This window comes from Kogia breviceps, chromosome 19, assembly GCF_026419965.1.
Source record: "Kogia breviceps isolate mKogBre1 chromosome 19, mKogBre1 haplotype 1, whole genome shotgun sequence".
NCBI classification, from domain to species: Eukaryota; Metazoa; Chordata; class Mammalia; order Artiodactyla; family Physeteridae; genus Kogia; species Kogia breviceps.
The window spans coordinates 34,738,161-34,757,119 of NC_081328.1; the positions used below are offsets into that span (position 1 = coordinate 34,738,161).

The following is an 18,959-nucleotide window of genomic DNA, read 5'->3' on the forward strand; positions in this document are numbered from 1 at the left end:
TTTCAAATCTACACTGTAATTTTTTCAGAGTGAAAAGATTTGCTTTTTTCTGATTATTAAATCATGGAGAAATAGAAAAAAATAGAAACAACTTTAAAATTTTCCTGTCATTACTAATACTCTTTTAAAGTAACTACATAGAAATACGTTGTATGGATTCATCATATTTTATTTGGTCCATTCCCTCCTAATGAACTTCCTTTTTCTCCAGTTTTTGCTTATAAATTATGCTATGATGAATCTTTATACACTGATCAGATTGATTCCTTAGGATGGATTCCTAAAGTGGAAGCAGAATTGCTGTGTTGAAGATTATGCAATGTTCCATATTTTCCTAATTATTTTTTAAAATACCTTTATAGTTGAAAAGATATTTAAACAGTATTAAAAGACATTTTAAAAAATTAATTAACTAATTATATTTATTTTTGGCTGCATTGGGTCTTTGTTGCTGCACACAGGCTTTCTCTAGTTGCAGCGAGTGGGGGCTACTCTTTGTTGCGGTGCACGGTCTTCTCATTGCGGCGGCTTCTCTTGTTGTGGAGCATGGGCTCTAGGTGCATGGGCTTCAGTAGTTGTGGCTCATGGGCTCTAGAGTGCAGGCTCAGTAGTTGTGGCACATGGGCTTAGTTCTCCGAGGCATGTGGGATCTTCCTGGACCAGGGCTCAAACCTGTGTCCCCTGAATTGGCAGGTGGATTCTTAACCACTGCACCACCAGGAAAGTCCCAAAAGGACATGTTAATAAAGGAAAAAAAATCGATTTTATCCTTTTACCAGCTATTTTCCTCTTCTCATCTAAGTTGTTTTGGTTTGGTTTTTAAATACCTATTCCATGTTCTCACTACACGTACCAAAAGAGAATTTAGGGGTAGGGAAAAACACTTACAAAGAACAATTACAATTCTGGGCATCTTATATTATCAGATAAGGGATCCTAAGTAACATTTGTTAGCTGCCAAGAAAGTGACAGTAAATATGATGGGAATTCAGAGTGAACTGAGGTGATTAGGAAATGCTTCAAGGCAAGGTGGAACCTGACCTGGATCCAGAAGAGTAGTATTCGGATACGAGGTAGGAGAATGTTCCTGGCCTTCAGAATGGTATGAACAAATTTGAGAAAGGTGTGTATCAACTGACAAATAGGCTAGAGTATGCGGCTAGACTAATTGGAAAGGAGGGTTCATGTTGTGGTGCAGTGGAGAGGCTTCTATTGGAGTTAAGTTATATTCCAGAGGACTGATTTTATTTTTGGTACATCTGAAGTTGTATAGTAGGGAACTTTAAGATAAAGCAGATATGTGGCCCAATTTAAGCAAACTGAATAGTCTGTTTTTTGCAAGAAATATAGGTTATTTATTTATATAAGTGAATTATTTAAAATGAACTTCCTGTAGATCTTAAAAAGTTCTTATCACACACACACACACACACACACACACGTTTTTTTGGTAACTGTGTAATGATGGATATTAGCTAAACATATTGTGGTAATCATTTCACAATATATATGTATATCAAATCATTATGTCGTACACCTAAAACTAACACAGTGTTATATGTCAGTTATATCTCAAAAAAAATGAACTTCCCAGTACTTAAATATTTATTTTATTATATAGTTTGACAGCATGTTGCAACTTTTGTGGATCTCAGTTTCTTCTGTAAAATCGAAGGGTTTAGACAGGGTGGTTGCTGAAGTCTTCTGGCACTTGAGATTATTACATAAACTTTCAAGAATACCTTGATTTTATGAAATAAATTGGCCTGCAGTTAGGTTGATACCCACTTCCAGCTCCTTAGGCACAGTAATGCACCCTCATATCTGTGGGAGCAAAAATCCTCAGTTGGATGATCTCTCATGGCTTACCAGGTCTAGACTGATTCACTTTTGGAAACTCATTTGTTCTCACCTTTTACTTTATTTATTTATCATTTTATTTATTTATTTATTTATTTTTTGCGGTACGCGGGCCTCTCACTGCTGTGGCCTCTCCCATTGCGGAGCATGGGCTCCGGACGCGCAGGCTCAGCGGCCATGGCTCACAGGCCTAGCTGCTCTGCGGCACGTGGGATCTTCCCGGACCAGGGCACGAACCCTCGTCCCCTGCATGGGCAGGCGGACTCTCAACCACTGCGCCACCAGGGACGCCCATCTTTTTTTATTTTTTTAAATAAATTTATTTATTTAGGCTGCGCTGGGTCTTGGTTGCTGCACGTGGGCTTTCTCTGGTTGTGGCGAGTGGGGGCTACTCTTCGTTGTGGTGCACCGGCTTCTCCTTGCGGTCACTTCTCCTGTTGTGGAGCACAGGCTCTAGGCGCATGGGCTTAAGTAGTTGCAGCACGTAGGCTCAGTAGTTGTGGCTCGTGGGCTCTAGAGCGCAGGCTCAGTAGTTTTGGTGCATGGGCTTAGTTGCTCCACGGCATGTGGGATCTTCCCGGACCAGGGCTTGAACCCGTGTCCCCTGTGTTGGCAGGCGGATTCTTAACCACTGCGCCACCAGGGAAGCCCAGGCCTCACCTTTTACTTCTATATGACATTTAGAGACTTTCACTTGAAAGAATTTTGTGGCCTAAGATTGAGCCTCAAGAGGATGCTGTGAGGTTGATCATATCCAGGTGCAATTTCCTATAAATCTATAGGAAAAATTACATAATACACTCTAAAGTAGAATGTTAAGGATTTCGTTTCTTACTGTCTGTTTTGAATTATTTACACCACTTTTCACCTCCTTTAGTGTGGATAATTGAGAACTGACTAGTACTTTTTAAAACTCAGACTTTCTCTTTAAAGTACATAATCGTGTTAAAGCTAATTTGTGGTATACTTCAAGTATCTCCCTCCTAGCATCACATTCTTTTCACTGAAGCATATTTGACCAGTGTTGCCTTTTAGAGGGAACCAAGGTCATAAGCTGACTGACTAGCTCTTCTGACAGGCCTTCTCAGGATGCTGTTAACTTCTTTGGGCCTTTAGGATTTAGGATCCATTCCTCAGTTTTTCAACTAAACTTGTTTCTTCGCTGCACCAGAGTTGACTGGTCTCAGAGAAAAGTGGCTAGCCAAATTCACATTGGGCTGACAGATAAACCAGAATGCCGTTTTATTAAGGTACATGGTGAGGGTTTTATTAAGGTACATTGAGGGGCAGTCTTTTCCATGACCTAGAAAATGTGTCTGCTCAGTCCCTTCCCCTCCTAGTGTCAGAGTATTATTAAAAAAACTAGGCGCTGTGGTTGGGAATCTGCCTACCAATGCAGGAGACACAGGTTCGAGCCCTGGTCTGGGAAGATCCCACATGCTGCAGAGCAGCTAAGCCTGTGCACCGCAACTACTGAGCCTGCGCTCTAGAGCCCGCAAGCCACAACTACTGAAGCCCATGTGCCCTAGACCCCGTGCTCCACAACAAGAGAAGCCACCGCAGTGAGAAGCCTGCACACTGCAACGAAGAGTGGCCCCTGCTCGCTACAACTAGAGAAGGCCCATGTGCAGCAATGAAGACCCAAAGCAGCCAAAAATAAATAAAAAACAAACAAACCAAAAAAAAAAAAAAAAACACTAATAACAATAGTTGATGTTTCCTGAGCACTTATTATGTGTTAGGCTCTGCTCTAGGCATTTTACTTGTATTTAACTCATTTAATCTTCACAGTAACCTTATGATGGAGGTATTCTTACCTGTGTTTTACAGGTGAGGAGTCTGAGGTACAGGGAGTTTTTCTGAGTATTAATAACTTGCCTGAAAGCATATATTTTGTTCTGTATGCTGATTTTGGTGGTGGTTACATGTGAATTCTGTCAAAAATTTTGTACACAAAAAGGTAAATTATACTGTATATAAAAATGCTAAATAAATAAATTAATGCATCCAGAGTTCTATGGATACTTTTGTATCCTTTTAACGGGATCTGTTTAGAACTTTTTATAAGGCCAGAGTCTCATATTAACAAATTTTTCTAAACTTTCTCACCAAGTCTTTGACCAACCTGACAAGTAAGAAAATGGGTGGATTTAAATTTATACATCCTTCTCCTACTTTGGTTATCACTACTTGAAGACAGAGAGGCATGAAAGGATCTGAAGAGTCTACAGATTATACTGATCCAGTCTTTTTTTCCACCAATAAATTGTGAATGATTTTTCACCATAGATATCTACAGTATTTTTTAAAATAATTGTAAAAAATTTCTTTTTGAATGTTTTCATCTCCTTCAAGTATGGTAGGGATTGAAATAAAGGTTATAATTTCATTCTAGAATAAAGAATGAGGATAACAGTATCTTAATGCCAAGAATAACAAAAATATTTTGAATTAGCGAAATTAACAACAGTTGTGAAAGTCAAAGTTTATAGACATGAGATATTTATAGGAGTGATTGGGTTAATTATAAATTATGTGGCAGTCTTAAAGACACTGAACATGTAATTTCAATTTTTGATAATTTCTTATGCAGCAATGGAAAACTAAGACACCTCCCTTCCTCCACTGGACTGTGCCTTAACTGCTTTGCCTCGTATGGAGTGCGTGCTCATTAAAAACTCATACAGTGGGGGAAAGAAGTAAACTACTGCTTACTTTTGGAAGTAATTTGTATTACATGATCTGATTGGCTGAACTCTTCTGGCAAGTATGGGCAGTAACCAATAAATATGCACTTTGGTTATCAGACTGTCTACCAGCCAATTATGATCCGTTGTTTTATGTCATAGTAGTTTGCCATTTAACATAGCAGCCCTACTAATAGTTGCTTTAGTTTGTTAGTGACAGTATGTGCAAGCTCAGTGTTAAATTGAGTGTCTTTGGATTTGATTTTTGGCTTAGTTTCAGGTAGTCATTTTTCTGTCTTAGTCCATTGCCACTTAATACCAATCTCAAGTCCAAGAAACAGATTCTTGTGTGTCTTGGAAAATGTAGATTGTATTGAAGGGCGTAACTGTTTCATCTCAGTCTGAGGCCTGCCTCTTTGATTATGTGATTGTAATATTTTTTTTCCTGTGGTTTATAATTTTTATTTGAAAACTGTTAACCTAAAATTTTTGTCTTCTAATATGTGGAGTTCATTCTGGTAGATGGGATGTTGAACTCCATTAGGTAGAATTTGCTAGAAGACCTAGAAGACTTTAATTTTTTTTCAGCTGCAACCAATCTTAAAGGGCCTACAGGTAAGGGTGTTTTTTTGGTGGTGTTAGTGGTGGAATTTGGGGACCTCCCACGTGATTTTCTGATAATGTCATGGGCAGGACCCTTGCCAGGTAAGGGTCTTTTTTACCTTTGCCAGGTAAGGGTATTTGACTTTGTGTCCCATTTACTTCAACTGCCCCTCCCTTTCCTAGTTGATGCCTTGTTGGATTATCTGCTCTGAACCCAGTGTCTGGAGTTGGGCCCCATTAATAATTTGTGCTGTAGTCAGAGCAAGGGTTGAGAAGACTTCCCTCATTTTGAAAGATGCTTCTGGCCCTTAGCATAGGACTTGCTGTGTTTGGTGAGTTTTACATGTAAGTGTATGTAAGGTCGGCTTTGGTTTGAGTGCTTCGTGTTGATCCTTAAAACTGTGAGGCTTTTTTTTTTAGTGATCCCCTGTAATAGAAGAAACTGGGGGCAGTTTTCTTAAGAGATTTAGTGTTGGGTGTGGTTGGTTTACTTGGATGAGGAAACGAAAGATTATGTGTTGGGAATAATTTCATAGTGGGTGTACCTAAATTGTGTTTTCCCACGTTTCTTATAAAATTAGAGGGAGCTTCTGCTGAAAACATACTGCATTAGATATACCTCATTTCCCTGGTTCTAAAATTTTTTTTAAATTTCTTTTTCCACATATCAGTATAAGACCAAAGTTGTTGCTCCCTCCCCCTATGGGATGGCATACTACAACTGAAGATGTAAGAAATACTTAAAGGGCTTCCCTGGTGGCGCAGTGGTTGGGAGTCCGCCTGCCGATGCAGGGGATGCGGGTTCGTGCCCCGGTCCAGGTCCCACATGCCGCGGAGCGGCTGGGCCCGTGAGCCGTGGCCGCTGGGCCTGCGCGTCCGGAGCCTGTGCTCTGCGGCGGGAGAGGCAACAGCAGTGAGAGGCCCGCGTACCGCAAAAAAAAAAAAAAAAAAAGAAATACTTAAAATAACAAATTATAGAAAAGTAAAATGAGAACTTTTATATATGTGTGTTTTGTTTTTAGAAACTCATGTGCTCCTCCTGGAGTTGCCTGATGTTTATATAGTCCTTTGCAAATACTTCCTACTAAACTAAGATGATATTTTCAAAGTGGATGACACTCATTAATTTAATTAACAGTTACTTATTGAGTATCTACTCCATGCTAGACATTATACCAATTATTTAATTAAAAAACACTTTAAAAATACACCAGGAGTTACTTCTGTGTGCTCTGTTAACACTTATCAACTCTGAGATCATGGACTATTCCATTTAACTTGGGAATAAACAGCTGAATTAATAGGGATCCTCTGGCAGTGAAGAAGATAAGGAACTAAATTGATTTTTCAGTGTACCGATATCCATCTCTGGGTGAAAGTGGCCAGATTATATGTGGAGGAATTTAGCCTTACATGCTATTAAATCCACATCCTGATCTAAGAACTTGATCTCCTTGGAATTAATAGAATCTGCAGTACAAGTTGCTCACTCTCACCTACTCTTTGTGCTTCCTTGTACTCAGAGGTGTGGGAGAATTGAACAGTCAGTCATGTGGATGGGGAGTATATATTGGTACAACATTTTGTTGAGCAATTTGGCATTATCTATCAAAATAAACAGTGCTTAGACTTGGGCTTGCTGCATTTATGTTCAGATACACCTATTTGCTACATTGTTTGCAGTAGCAAAAACCCAGAAACCACACATCAGGGTACAGTGGAATTCCTTGCAGCCTTTAGAAAGATCAAGGTATGTGTGTGCCTCCAAGGAGTATGAGTGTGTGTGTATGTGTCTGTGTCTGTCTGTTTGCTGGTACATGCCTTTTTTTGGTTTTGTGTGTTTTTTTGCTTGTTTCTGAGGCTACAAAAGAAAACAGTGGTTGTCTTTAGGCTTAGGAAGGAGGGATTTGGGTGTCTGGAAGGTAACTTTTACTCTTCAATTATAGTTTCCTATAACTTTTGAATTATTTATACTGAGTACATATTGCTTTTATTTTTTAAAAAGCATATATGTAGAGAGGCAGATGTAATTTTAACAGTTTTTCCAAAGGGTCTTAGAACTTTAGTTCTAGAAAGGAGCTTAGAGAGCCTTGGACAGTTGCCCTCAATTTAAATATAAGAAAACTTAGGTTTAGCAAAGTATCTATAAAGGCTACACTAGAATTCAGGTCCCAAGGACAGCAAGAGCTTATGAATATATTGACTTGTTCTGTTCTGTTCTGTTCTAACAGTTTATTTAACTGATGTCCATTTCTCATTGTGAAGAATTGATTTTGAAAGACCCAATAAAATGTTGACCTTTGTGAGACAGATCTTCATGTAACTACCTCTGGCAATAAAGGTAAAGTGGTAGTGTTAATTCTTACCTACATTTTGTAACTTTTCCTTAAAAGTGAGTTTATTTAGGAGTTCTATAAGTTTTTAATATTTGAAATGAATTTGTGTCTAGAGTCCAAAGCTTCCCTTTTTGATTTGAATACTAGCTGACTATCTAGATTTTTAAAACTGATTTTACTGAGTTTTTGTTCCAACTAGTTTCCAGGGATGAATAGATGGAGAAATAATTTTTGTGTCTTCTAAATGGCTTCCTATTTAAACACCAAGTATATGGAAAAGGATGGTAGGGAAATTGTTTAAAGGAGGAAAATTTATATATTGAGGAGGAACTCTCTGTTCTTGAAAATATGAGTTCTTCTTTTAACTATAAGTTGAGTCTTTTCCTGGCTCTTCAAGGCCAGAAACATTTTCTCTTAATTCAAACCAAGCAAAGAAATTGGTAGTAGTGAGGCTGGTGATTTAACATGGGACTGGACATCCAAACTGTATTCAATGAATATTTTTTATTGTTGATTGACTTTAGGGCTCAAGCAATGGAAACACATTTATTAATGCTCAGAGTAGTTGTTGGACTTAGGATAAAAATCTATTTTTTGCTGTGACTCTACTAGTTGTATAGGTGGGAAAATCTTAGTCTTCCAAAATTTAAATAATCCATAAGCCTCTCCCAAAATGGGACCTCTATTTGTTAATAATTTGATTCAGCTAATAAGATGACTCGTTGCTTTGAAGGAAAGGGTTTTCAGGAAATAGAGTAAAAGAGCCTTTTTACATCTTGAGGATCAGAGTCAAATCTGTGCAGCTTTAATCAGTTAAGGTTTGGTTGAATTGAAAGAAAGAAGAGGTTACAGAGGGCCAAGAACAAATAGAGTTGCAAATTTATCTTTGTAACCTCACATCCTTGGGGAGGAATCCAGTTTCTATAGGCACTTTAATTCTGTTGCGAATGTAGACTGAGCAGTAGAATTGGGTATCCTGACAGTTGACTTAATTTGAGCAGTCGCATTAGGTAAGACTGGAAAACAACCTGTAAAACATTTTACTGGGTGTTCATTAAATCCTTTTATATCTCTAGAATATATTGCTAATTCCTTTATTCACCAGATGTTTATGAAGCACCTTCTATGTGCCAGGCACTGGGTACAAGTCCCTTGCCCTCAAAGAGTATTCAGGCTAATAGCAGAGAACTCCCTTCACTTTACTCAGATCACTTCAGTCTTTTACTCCTGAAGAATTAAGTAGCATTAGCAAGTTTTCTTGTTTTTTTTACTATCACCCAAAAGGCATTTGTTACAATTTTTGTTGTTATTAATATATCCATCTCCAAAAATGCTTTTACGTCTACCTTTTATTTTTCTACTTGTAAGCCAGTTTCCCATCTCAGAAAACAGATCTCAGCTCCCAGTCCCATTATGATCAGTTGTTTTCCTTAATTGATAGAAAATAAACTATGTACTACAGAATAAGGCTTAGTGGTCAGAAAAACTAGTGATTTCTTTAAGGCAAGACAGAGTCTACAGGCTTGATATTATAATTTTTTAAAAGAGAAGTCTAAGTGGATACAATAAGAAAAGTTTCAAAGATCAAGGATGGCTTTGTTAAAAATTTTTACACCCAAAAGAAGAAAGAAAGTTTAATCAAGTTTCTCTTGGACCCAAACAAGAAAAAGACCAGGGGCTGCTTCTGACTTTGAACTGGGTGTTATCTCAGCAGAGCCCCCACTGTCTAGGTTCTGGTGTTCAGACTTGCAGGACCAGAATGTCAGTATTATAAGTACACTCAGAAGATGATCAGGCTCTATAAACTGTAGACAGTGTAGAGGATTTATTCACACAAAAATCCATGGAAGAGTAGGGATGGGGCTGCTACTTTTGGCTGTGGTCACAGAAGGCCTTTTTTATTTCTAATTTTAAAAAAAGGAAAAAAAAAAATTTATTTATTTTGGCTGTGCCGGGTCTTAGTTGCGGCACGAGGGATCTTCGCTGCGGCATGAGGACTTCTTAGTTGCGGCATGCTTGAGGGATCTAGTTCCCCAACCAGGGATCGAACCTGGGCCCTCTGCATTGGGAGCATGGAGTCTTAGCCACTAGACCACCAGGGAAGTCCCCAGAAGGCCTTTTTTAAAAGAGATGACTGTTGAGCTAAACATAAATAACAAGAAGCTACTTGCTTGTTATGTGAATAACTAGGTAATGTGAAAAACTAGGAGAAGGGTCTTCCAGGCTGAGGGAAGATAGCACTAAGACCCTGAGATGGAAACAGGCTTGGCTTATTTATAGAAAGAAGGCCAGTCAGTGTGTTTGGAGTGAGGGATAGGTGATAAATTTGGCATAATGGACCAGTTTTTATAGGACCCTATATAGGGTCAGGTAAAGAGACTGAATTTTATTCTAAGTGTGTTTAAATGGAAGAGGGACGTGATCTGATTTACCTTTTTAAAGTTCATTGTGGCTACTGTGTGGCAAATAGATTGTGCTACAGAGGAAGCTGGAAGATCAGTTAGACACCAGTTAACACTGGTTCAGATGAGAGAAAACTGCACAGAGATGGGTAAAATTTGAGATGGGTAAATGTGGACTGTATTAGGAAGCCAGACAGCTGACAGGACTTGCTGATAGTTGGGATATGAGAAGATAGGGGTTTTGGCTTGAGCAACTGGATAGAAGATGATGCCATTTACTATTTTAGTCATGTTAGACTTTTCAAATGAATATAATTAAGGAATGATAGAAATTGTGCTTTTTAATTCTGTAAGCTTGTGGCAAAGGAGAGAGAGATCTCCTGGGGGAAAGACACTGGATTTTTGTAAACTCAGACTAGAAAATACTCTGGCATGTTAGAAAAGTAGACATTTTATTTTTAAAAATTAATGATGATTAGGTGCTAAAATATTGAAAGTCCTTTAAAAAGTATGAGGACATATGATTTGTTCCCAGGGTCTAGTCTTGAAAGTAGGCATGAGCCAATCAACAGTTTGCCCAGGTGTCATTAATAATTGTGCTCAGAATTTGTTAGAACAAAAGAGCATAGTTTTCAAGAATTGCCACTTGAAAACAAAATCAGAATTGAAAGCTAGGGTGTGTGTGTGTATATATATATATATATATATATATATATATATATATATATATATATATATATATATATATATACACACACATATATACACACACATATATATGTATCTTCTATTGGGTATTTTTCCAGTTCCCCTGTGTTGAATAATACCTCATCTAAGAATCACCTAGTCACAGGAATTAAACTATTGGATTATAAGTTGAAAGACTTCAGTCTTAACTCAGCCCCCTTAATAGCCATGTAACCGTGGTAGATTGCAACCTCTGAGCTTCTGTTTCCTTATTTGTAAAATACTTGCCCTGCACGCCTCACAGAGCTGCTAATAAATCCCAAATAAGATCATGAATGTCAGAGAACTTGGAAGATGGTGAAGCGTTGAATACTGCTTGTGAGGGAATGGTTATATAGCTTAAAGCATTTACCACAAAAGGACCTTAGAAGTACTTTTAAAGAAGATAAGGAAGCGCTTGCTTTGGCAGCACGTGTGCTAAAATTTGAATGATACAGAGAAAATTAGCATGGCCAAAAAATAAAAAAATAAAAAGACAAGGAAGACGGGAGTGGGAGTGCTCCGGTTGTATCTCTACTGTGAATCTTGAGGTTATGGTTTCCATTAGGCTGTAGTACTCAACTGTACAGACCTATTCTCAGTGGCCTTATAATTCTTTTAAAATTATTTATTTATTTTTGGCTGTGTTGGGTCTTCGTTTCTGTGCGAGGGCTTTCTCTAGTTGTGGCAAGGGGGGCCACTCTTCATCGCAGTGCGCAGGCCTCTCACTATTGTCACCTCTCTTGTTGTGGAGCACAGGCTCCAGACGCGCAGGCTCAGTAGCTGTGGCTCACGGGCCTAGTTGCTCCACGGCATGTGGGATCTTCCCAGACCAGGGCTCGAACCCGTGAGTGGCCTTATAATTCTTAACCAAAGTGACTTGTGAAAGAGGACCCTAGATAAATTTAAATGCTATGAGGATGATAAAATGTAAGTTTGGTTTTGCTCTCTTATTTGGTAGTTAGAACTTTATTCCTAGCCATAATGAAAATGAAAGGCAGCAAAATATGGTTAGTATTTTTTACTTTTAAGTTCTTTTCCCTTTATTTGCTCTTGGGCTATGGAGAGGCATTTTGTTTGATTTACTTGGAGTATCTTTTCCTTAAGAAGGGGAAAGTATAAACATGCCAGAGGCTTGCTAGCAGTTGAAAGCAACTGTTGGTCAGCCAGAGAAAAGAAGGAAAAAAACAGGTTGGGGAATGGAAAAAGTGAAGCAAGAGGGAGGAAAAACAGATTTGAAAGAGGAGAAAAAGCATTTAAATCATTTCCCAAAGTCTCAAGTTTTCTTTTTAAAAATCTGTCTTTGAGTTTAGGTACTATACTTTGAGGTGATTGAAGGAGGGGTTGGTCTTAGAGGAGAGTGAGTAAAATTAGGGAAAGTGGGAGGACAGGTGTTCAGGTTAGAGGTAGATGATGGAGAGGAAGGAGAAGGTGCTTGTGGAAACATGGTTCCTTGTGAGGATTGACAGTCTCTGAGGATATACTGGGTTAGGATGAGTATTATTCTTATTTAAAAAAATGTGCTTTCTTACTGAAGTATATAACGTCAGTCTCTTTACTCCCTCTGCTTAAGTAACCCCGGTGCTGTGTTCCCATCAGCTGGGGAAACTATTTCACCAAGAGCTAAATTTTTTATTATTGAGAAGATCTGGACTGAATTCTTTGGCTTTTTTGGTTTGATTCAGACTACTCTGATGTCAACTTTTTAAAGCTTTTCTAATCTACTTTTCCCTCTAAATTCATTGTTTTGGGGGACTTCCCTGGTGGTCCAGTAGTTGAGAGTCTGCTTTCCAGTGCAGGGGACCAGGGGTCTGATCGCTGGTCGGGGAACTAAGATCCCACATGCCCAGGGGCAACTAAGCCACGCATACGCTCTGGAGCCTGTGCGCCGCAACTAGAGAGAAGCCTGTGTGCCACAACGAAAGATCCCGCACCACAACGAAGATCCCGCATGCTGCAACTAAGACCTGACGCAGCCAAATAAATAAATAAATAATTTTAAAAAAGAAAAAGCCAAACAAAAAGTAGAGAGATTGTGAGACCTTCAGCTGAAGTCCTCTTCATTCACTTTCTCAGTTCTTTTTCCCAGCTCACTCCCCAGAGACAATCTATGACCATAAATTTAGTGTGCATCCTGTGCAGAGTGTGTGTGTGAATGTATAAATAAATTCTATTGCAGTCAATTTTTTCATTTATTCTTGTTTTTTCAAGATCTATCTATCTGGATACATGTAGATCTAGGTCCCTCATTTCAGCTGTTTCATTTTTTAATTTCTCTGTATGAATATTTCACAGTTTTCCCAAACCCCTTTGATGGATATTTAAATTGTTTCCATTTTTTTTGCCATTACAGACAGAACTTCAGTGAACAACCACCTCATATGGTTTTTTCCTCCTCCTCTTTCTTCCTTGTTATTGCTTGGGTGGTTTGATATTTGTCCTAAATATCTTTGAATTCTCCCATTTGGTTTACCACTTTGGTATTCACAATCATCATTTGAAGGAGAGGAAGGGATGAGGAAAACCTTCTCTAACTTGAAATGCCAGTTTACTTTTTTCTTTTTTTTTTTTTTTTTTTTTTTTTTTTTTTTGCGGTACGCGGACCTCTCACTGCTGTGGCCTCTCCCACTGCGGAGCACAGGCTCCAGACGTGCAGACTCAGGGGCCGTGGCTCGCGGGCCCAGCCGCTCCGCGGCATGTGGGATCCTCCCGGACTGGGGCACAAACCCGTGTCCCCTGCATCGGCAGGCGGACTCTGAACCACTGCGCCACCAGGGAAGCCCAAAATGCCAGTTTTCTTTTACTAAGGCCAGAGGCTCTGAATTGTTCTTTTCCTGTGGATTCTTTATGGACTCTGATACATTTGGCAAACTTTGCATTTAACATTTTATATATTTATTGTCTCATATCCAATAGCTGATTTTCATAAACATCAGTAACTACTCACGTTTTCCCTTTCTCCGTTATACGTTTTCTTTCGTTACTTTTTAACTCCTAGAATACTTCCCACTCATTAAATGTAGGACTAGTATTTAGTTGGTTGATCTCCAACCTAGTTCATTCAATTCTTGTCTTACAAATTCATCATGAACCAAATGTAGCTGATATTTACAAAAGAGTTTCTTGGAGCATTCTTAGCCAAATTAGACATTTAAAAAATGTAAGCCTTTACCTTAAATTAGAATTATTACAGATAAATTTTATTCAGGGACCATATGTTTCAATGACCAATGGTTTTCTTTTTTATTTTGGCTGTGTTGGGTCTTCGTTGCTGAACGCGGGCTTTCTCTAGTTGTGACGAGCAGGGGCTGCTCTTCATTGCGGTGCGCGGGCTTCTCATTGTGGTGGCTTCTCTTATTGTGGAGCACCTGCTTTAGGCATGTGGGCTTCAGTAGTTGTGGCTTATGGGCTCTAGAGCACAGCCTCAGTAGTTTGCGCATGGGCTTAGTTGCTCTGCCGCATGTGGGATCTTCCTGGACCAGGGCTCGAACCCGTGTCCCCTGCTTTGACAGGTGGATTCTTAACCACTGCACCACCAGGGAAGTCCCTGGTTTTCATTTATATTTTTTTCTGGAGTCTTTAATCCACTAAACTTTAGTCATTATTGTGAGGTTGGGTGTATTTTTAAAATTTATTTATTTTATTTATTTACTTATTTATTGGCTGCGTTGGGTCTTCGTTGCTGTGCGCGGGCTTTCTCTAGTTGCGGCGAGCGGGGGCTACTCTTCGTTGTGGTGCGTGGGCTTCTCATCACGGTGGCTTTTCTTGTTACAGAGGACGGTCTTCAGTAGTTGTGGCACGCAGGCTCAGTAGTTGTGGCACACGGGCTTAGTTGCTCCACAGCATGTGGTCCTGGACCAGGTATCGAACCCGTGTTCCCTACACAGGCAGGCGGATTCTTAACCACTGAGCCACCAGGGAAATCCCAGGGTGTTTTTTTTGTTTCTTTGGTTTTTTTTTTTTTTTTGCGGTACGTGGCCCTCTCACCGCTGTGGCCTCTCCCGCCGTGGAGCACAGGCTCGCTCCGTACGCGCAGGCTCAGTGGCCATGGCCCATGGGCCCAGCCGCTCCGCAGCATGCAGGACCCTCCCTGACCGGGACATGAACCTGCGTCCCCTGCATCGGCAGGCGGACTCCCAACCACTGCGCCACCAGGGAAGCCCTCCCAGGGTGTATTTTTAATTTTTATGTTCCAGGGTTTTTTTTTTTTCCCCCACTTTAAAGGTGGATCCTGTTCAGAGCTTTGAGCACTTGGAATGTTAAAGTGTTACAAATGAAAACCGTTACTCTTCTCTAATAATACACTCCGCCAGCTGAAGTGTTTGAGTAGGACTTCCTTTCTTGAATATATCAACTATCTTTAAGAATTTATGTGCTAAGTATTTTTTAAAGTAATTGATAAGACCTTAAAATGGAAATCTTAGTAATAAATATAACTGTAGAATATCAGGTGCCTGTGTGTTTTCTTTCAGTTTTGTTTATGTCCTAGGATATGATTCATGTCACAAGTTACTGTGGTTGGCAAGTAACCTTTGGATCTATGCTTATTCTGCCTTTATTTTAGGTGAAGTATTCCACCAAAAGTATAAGCTCTATCTGTATACTCAGAAGTATGTGTAATCACTCAGTAGGCAGTGAATTTTCTTTCTTATGTTGTAATCACTAAGTTTGAATGGAGTTCTTTACCTGCTCTTTAACTTGTCAATCCCATGTTTTATGCTGCAGAGAAATGTTATTTTAAATCTTTCTTTAGAATAAAAGTATGTTCTTATGTGGAATACTAACACCATGGAGTTTTGTTTTCCCTTCCATTCTGGAAACTCTGGTATAAAAAGTTTTAGTTCCTAAGTCAAAAATAATTTTTTCTTTTAACTGTAGTCACAGTCTTGGGATATTTCATCTGGATACATAACAGAAGACTTTACTGTTTCTGTGGGCATCAAAATATAAAGAACCTTCTTCTTGAAATTATATTTTGTTTGCATAATTCTTTATTTAACACACCTTTTCTCCTGACTTTAAAGAAAATATGCTCATTAAAAAAAAAACTTTAAAGTAATGAAAAGTGTAACTAAAGGAAGCAATCACTCAGTCTCTGTTTGCTACATCTTGTTGAGTAATTCCCTTAGTGGTTATAGCGACGCACACTGGCACCAACAGTACAGGAGAGCTCTTGTCTTTTGTCTCTCTGGGCTCTCCCAGCATTGCCATCATTAAAACATGCACTGCACATTTGTTTTAGGGGAAAATACAGTTTAGTTTGTATCAACTTTTTATGTCTTACCTGTGACTCAGTACTAATAAGAGCATAAATCTGAAACTTGTTAGTAAAACAAACTTTATTAATAAATTTGACTTACAGAGAAGGGAAGCCTTTTTTTCAAATGTATAAAGTTATTGTCTAATCTTTCAAGGATAGAAATCCAAAAGAAGAGGAGATTAATTCAGTCATTTATTAAATAAGTATTTGTTTCTGATATTCCACTTGCCAGACACTGTCTGGGTACAGCAACAAAACAGAGAAGATTCTGCCTTCTTACATCTCAGGTAAAGTGTGGTAAATGACTTTGTGATAGAAAAAAATGAAGCAATGCAGGAGAAATAGGATTATGGCTAGGGAGGAGGGGATGACATGTTTAAGGGTTTCAGGGAAGGCCTCACAGAGATGGTGGTTATTAGAGAAAGCCCCAACAATGGGGAGGGAGTGTGCCAAGAGAATATCTAGGGGAAGAGTTATCCAGGTAGAAAAAAGGGCAAGTGCAAAGCCCTAAGGCAGGAATTAGCCTATTCTGTCTGAGGAACAGCAGCAGAGAAGGCCAGTGTGGCTGGAACACAGTGAACTCCGGAGAACATAATTGGAGATGAGGCCAGAGAGGTAATGAGGTCCAGATTGTGCAGGGCCTTTTCAGTTATTGTAAGGACTTTGGCTTTTACTCAGAGTTGAGATGGAAATCATTGGAGGTTCCATCAGAGGACATGATTAAACTAAAAAGGTAATACCAAAAAATACTTGTGTCCTGGCTTTGCTTTTTCAAAAGCTTTTGTTTGTTTCTTATAATAATTTGGATATTAACTAATGGCTCCTGGTGAGTAGTCATACATAGATTTAAACATTTGTGTCAGTACCGAAAATTTCCCAGGAATACAGATCTTAGGTATTGCATTTAAATTCAGAGAAAGAAAGTATAATAGGAAAGCCTGTCTTTAGATATTCATTCCTGGGTGGCCCAGCTTTTATTACTGAGTTCTCATCCTGAACTGTCTTAAAAAAAAAAAATCAAGGGTATATTCCATGCAAGACACTATATTCACCCTTAGACATTGGAGGAGATATATACATACACATACATACACACACATATACTCTATTGGGTAATTTTATTGCTTTTTTTTTTTTTTTTTTTGCGGTATGCTGGCCTGTCACTGTTGTGGCCTCTCCCATTGTGGAGCACAGGCTCTGGATGTGCAGGCTCAGCGGCCATGGCTCACGGGCCTAGCCGCTCTGCGGCATGTGGGATCTTCCTGGACCGGGTCACGAACCCATGTCCCCTGCATCGGCAGGCGGACTCTCAACCACTGTGCCACCAGGGAAGCCCCTGCATATTTTAATGCATTTTTATTTTGAAATATAACCCATAGAAAAATACACAAAACATAACTGTATAGTTTAAAGTTTAATTATAAAAAGCAAGTACTTATATAACCACCAATTAGACCTAGAAATATACCATTGCCAGCACCCAGAAGAAGCTTGCTGTGTTGTGTGTTCCTTCTAGATCATAACCCATACCCAGGTGTCACTAATCTGACATTTGTGATAGTAGTTTCCTTTCCTTTGTGATTTTACCACCTAGGATTCACTGCAAACCAATATAACTTAGTTTTGTCTGTTTTTGAACTTTATATACATTAAATGGAATAATACTGTTTGTGTTCTTTTATGTCTTCTTTCCGAACCTAACTATATGTTTGTAAAGTTCATCCATGTTGTTATGTAGAACTGTAATTTCATTGCCATTTAGAACCCTGTCATGAATATAACCCCAATTTGTGTATCCATTCTACTGTTGATGTTTTGGCTGTTAGGGACACTGCTGCTGTGCATGTTCTTATTTATGTGCGCTGATGGACATGTGCAGGACTTTCTCTGGGCCATATTTGGGGGTAGAATTGTTTAGTTTTTAACAAATGAAACAATAGATCTTTAATTTTTTTTAACATTTAAAAAATATTTATTTATTTATTTTTGGCTGTGTCGAGTCTTCATTCGTGTGCTCAGACTTTCTCTAGTTGCGGCAAGCTCATTGTGGTGGCTTCTCTTGTTGCGGAGCACAGGCCCTAGGGCGTGCGGGCTTCAGTAGTTGTGGCATACGGGCTTAGTTGCTCCACGGCATGTGGGATCTTCCTGGACCAGGGATCGAATCCCTGTCCCTTGCATTGGCAGGTGGATACTTAATCACTGTACCACCAGGGAAGTCCCAATCTTTAGTTTTATTAGATAAGAAAAAACTGTTTTTCAACGTAGTTGTACTAATTTGTCTTCCTACCAACAGTGTGAACGTGTTCCTGTTCCTCCCAGTCCTTATCAGTATTGCCAGACCCTAAATTTTGCCAGTCCACTAGGCCTAAAAGTGTTCATTCTAGCAAATTAACTGAGAAACCAAAACCTTAAACACAGTTGGTGTGCAGTAAATATCTGTTAAATGAATTCGGCCTGACTCTTGCTACTCTAAATCTTCTGATCATGACTTGTCCTGTTTTAGAGTCAATAGCGTAGTACAGTTTTTGGTGAGGGCTCATTCTATTACTGACAGTAACTAGACTTGGTTAACCAAAGTAAAAGGAGCTTATTTGTACCAGTGTACCAGTTAAAGATAGCATTTACATTTTCAGGAAAAGATTCTGTTTTTGTTTTTTAAATGAAAGCAGCAAAGAGGAGATAGTAAATTTTTTTTATTGGTTTATTAACAGTACATTGTTAATTCTTTTATTTCCTTGGCTGTGCCTTGTGGCATGTGGGATCTTAGTTCCCCGACCAGGGATTGAACCCATGCCCCCAGCACTGGGAGCGTGGTGTCTTAACCACTAGCCACCAATGCCATTGGTAGTTTGATAGGGATTGAATTGAATCTATAGGTTGCTTTGGGAAGTAGTATAGTCATTTTCACAATGTTGATTCTTCCAATCCAAGAACATGGAATATCTCTCCATCTGTTTGTGTCATCTTTAATTTCTTTCTTTAGTGTCTTACAGTTTTCTGCATACAGGTCTTTTGTCTCCCTAGGTAGGTTTATTCCTAGGTAATTTATTCTTTTTGTTGCAATGGTAAATGGGAGTGTTTCCTT

The 18,959-nt window shown here is 39.1% G+C and overlaps 1 protein-coding gene across 12 annotated transcripts in view; it reads left to right on the plus strand.

Moving 5' to 3' along the window:
• SPOP (speckle type BTB/POZ protein) overlaps positions 1 to 18,959 on the plus strand; it is a 65,833-nt gene that overhangs the window by 15,235 nt on the left and 31,639 nt on the right. For 6 of the 12 annotated variants that reach the window (XM_059046368.2, XM_059046370.2, XM_067021843.1 and 3 more), the window contains one exon: positions 7,382 to 7,491. The exons of the other annotated variants lie outside the window; for them this stretch is intronic. The gene's annotated coding sequence lies outside the window, so the exon portion shown is untranslated. The remainder of the gene's footprint in view (positions 1 to 7,381; positions 7,492 to 18,959) is intronic. 12 annotated transcript variants of the gene reach the window in all.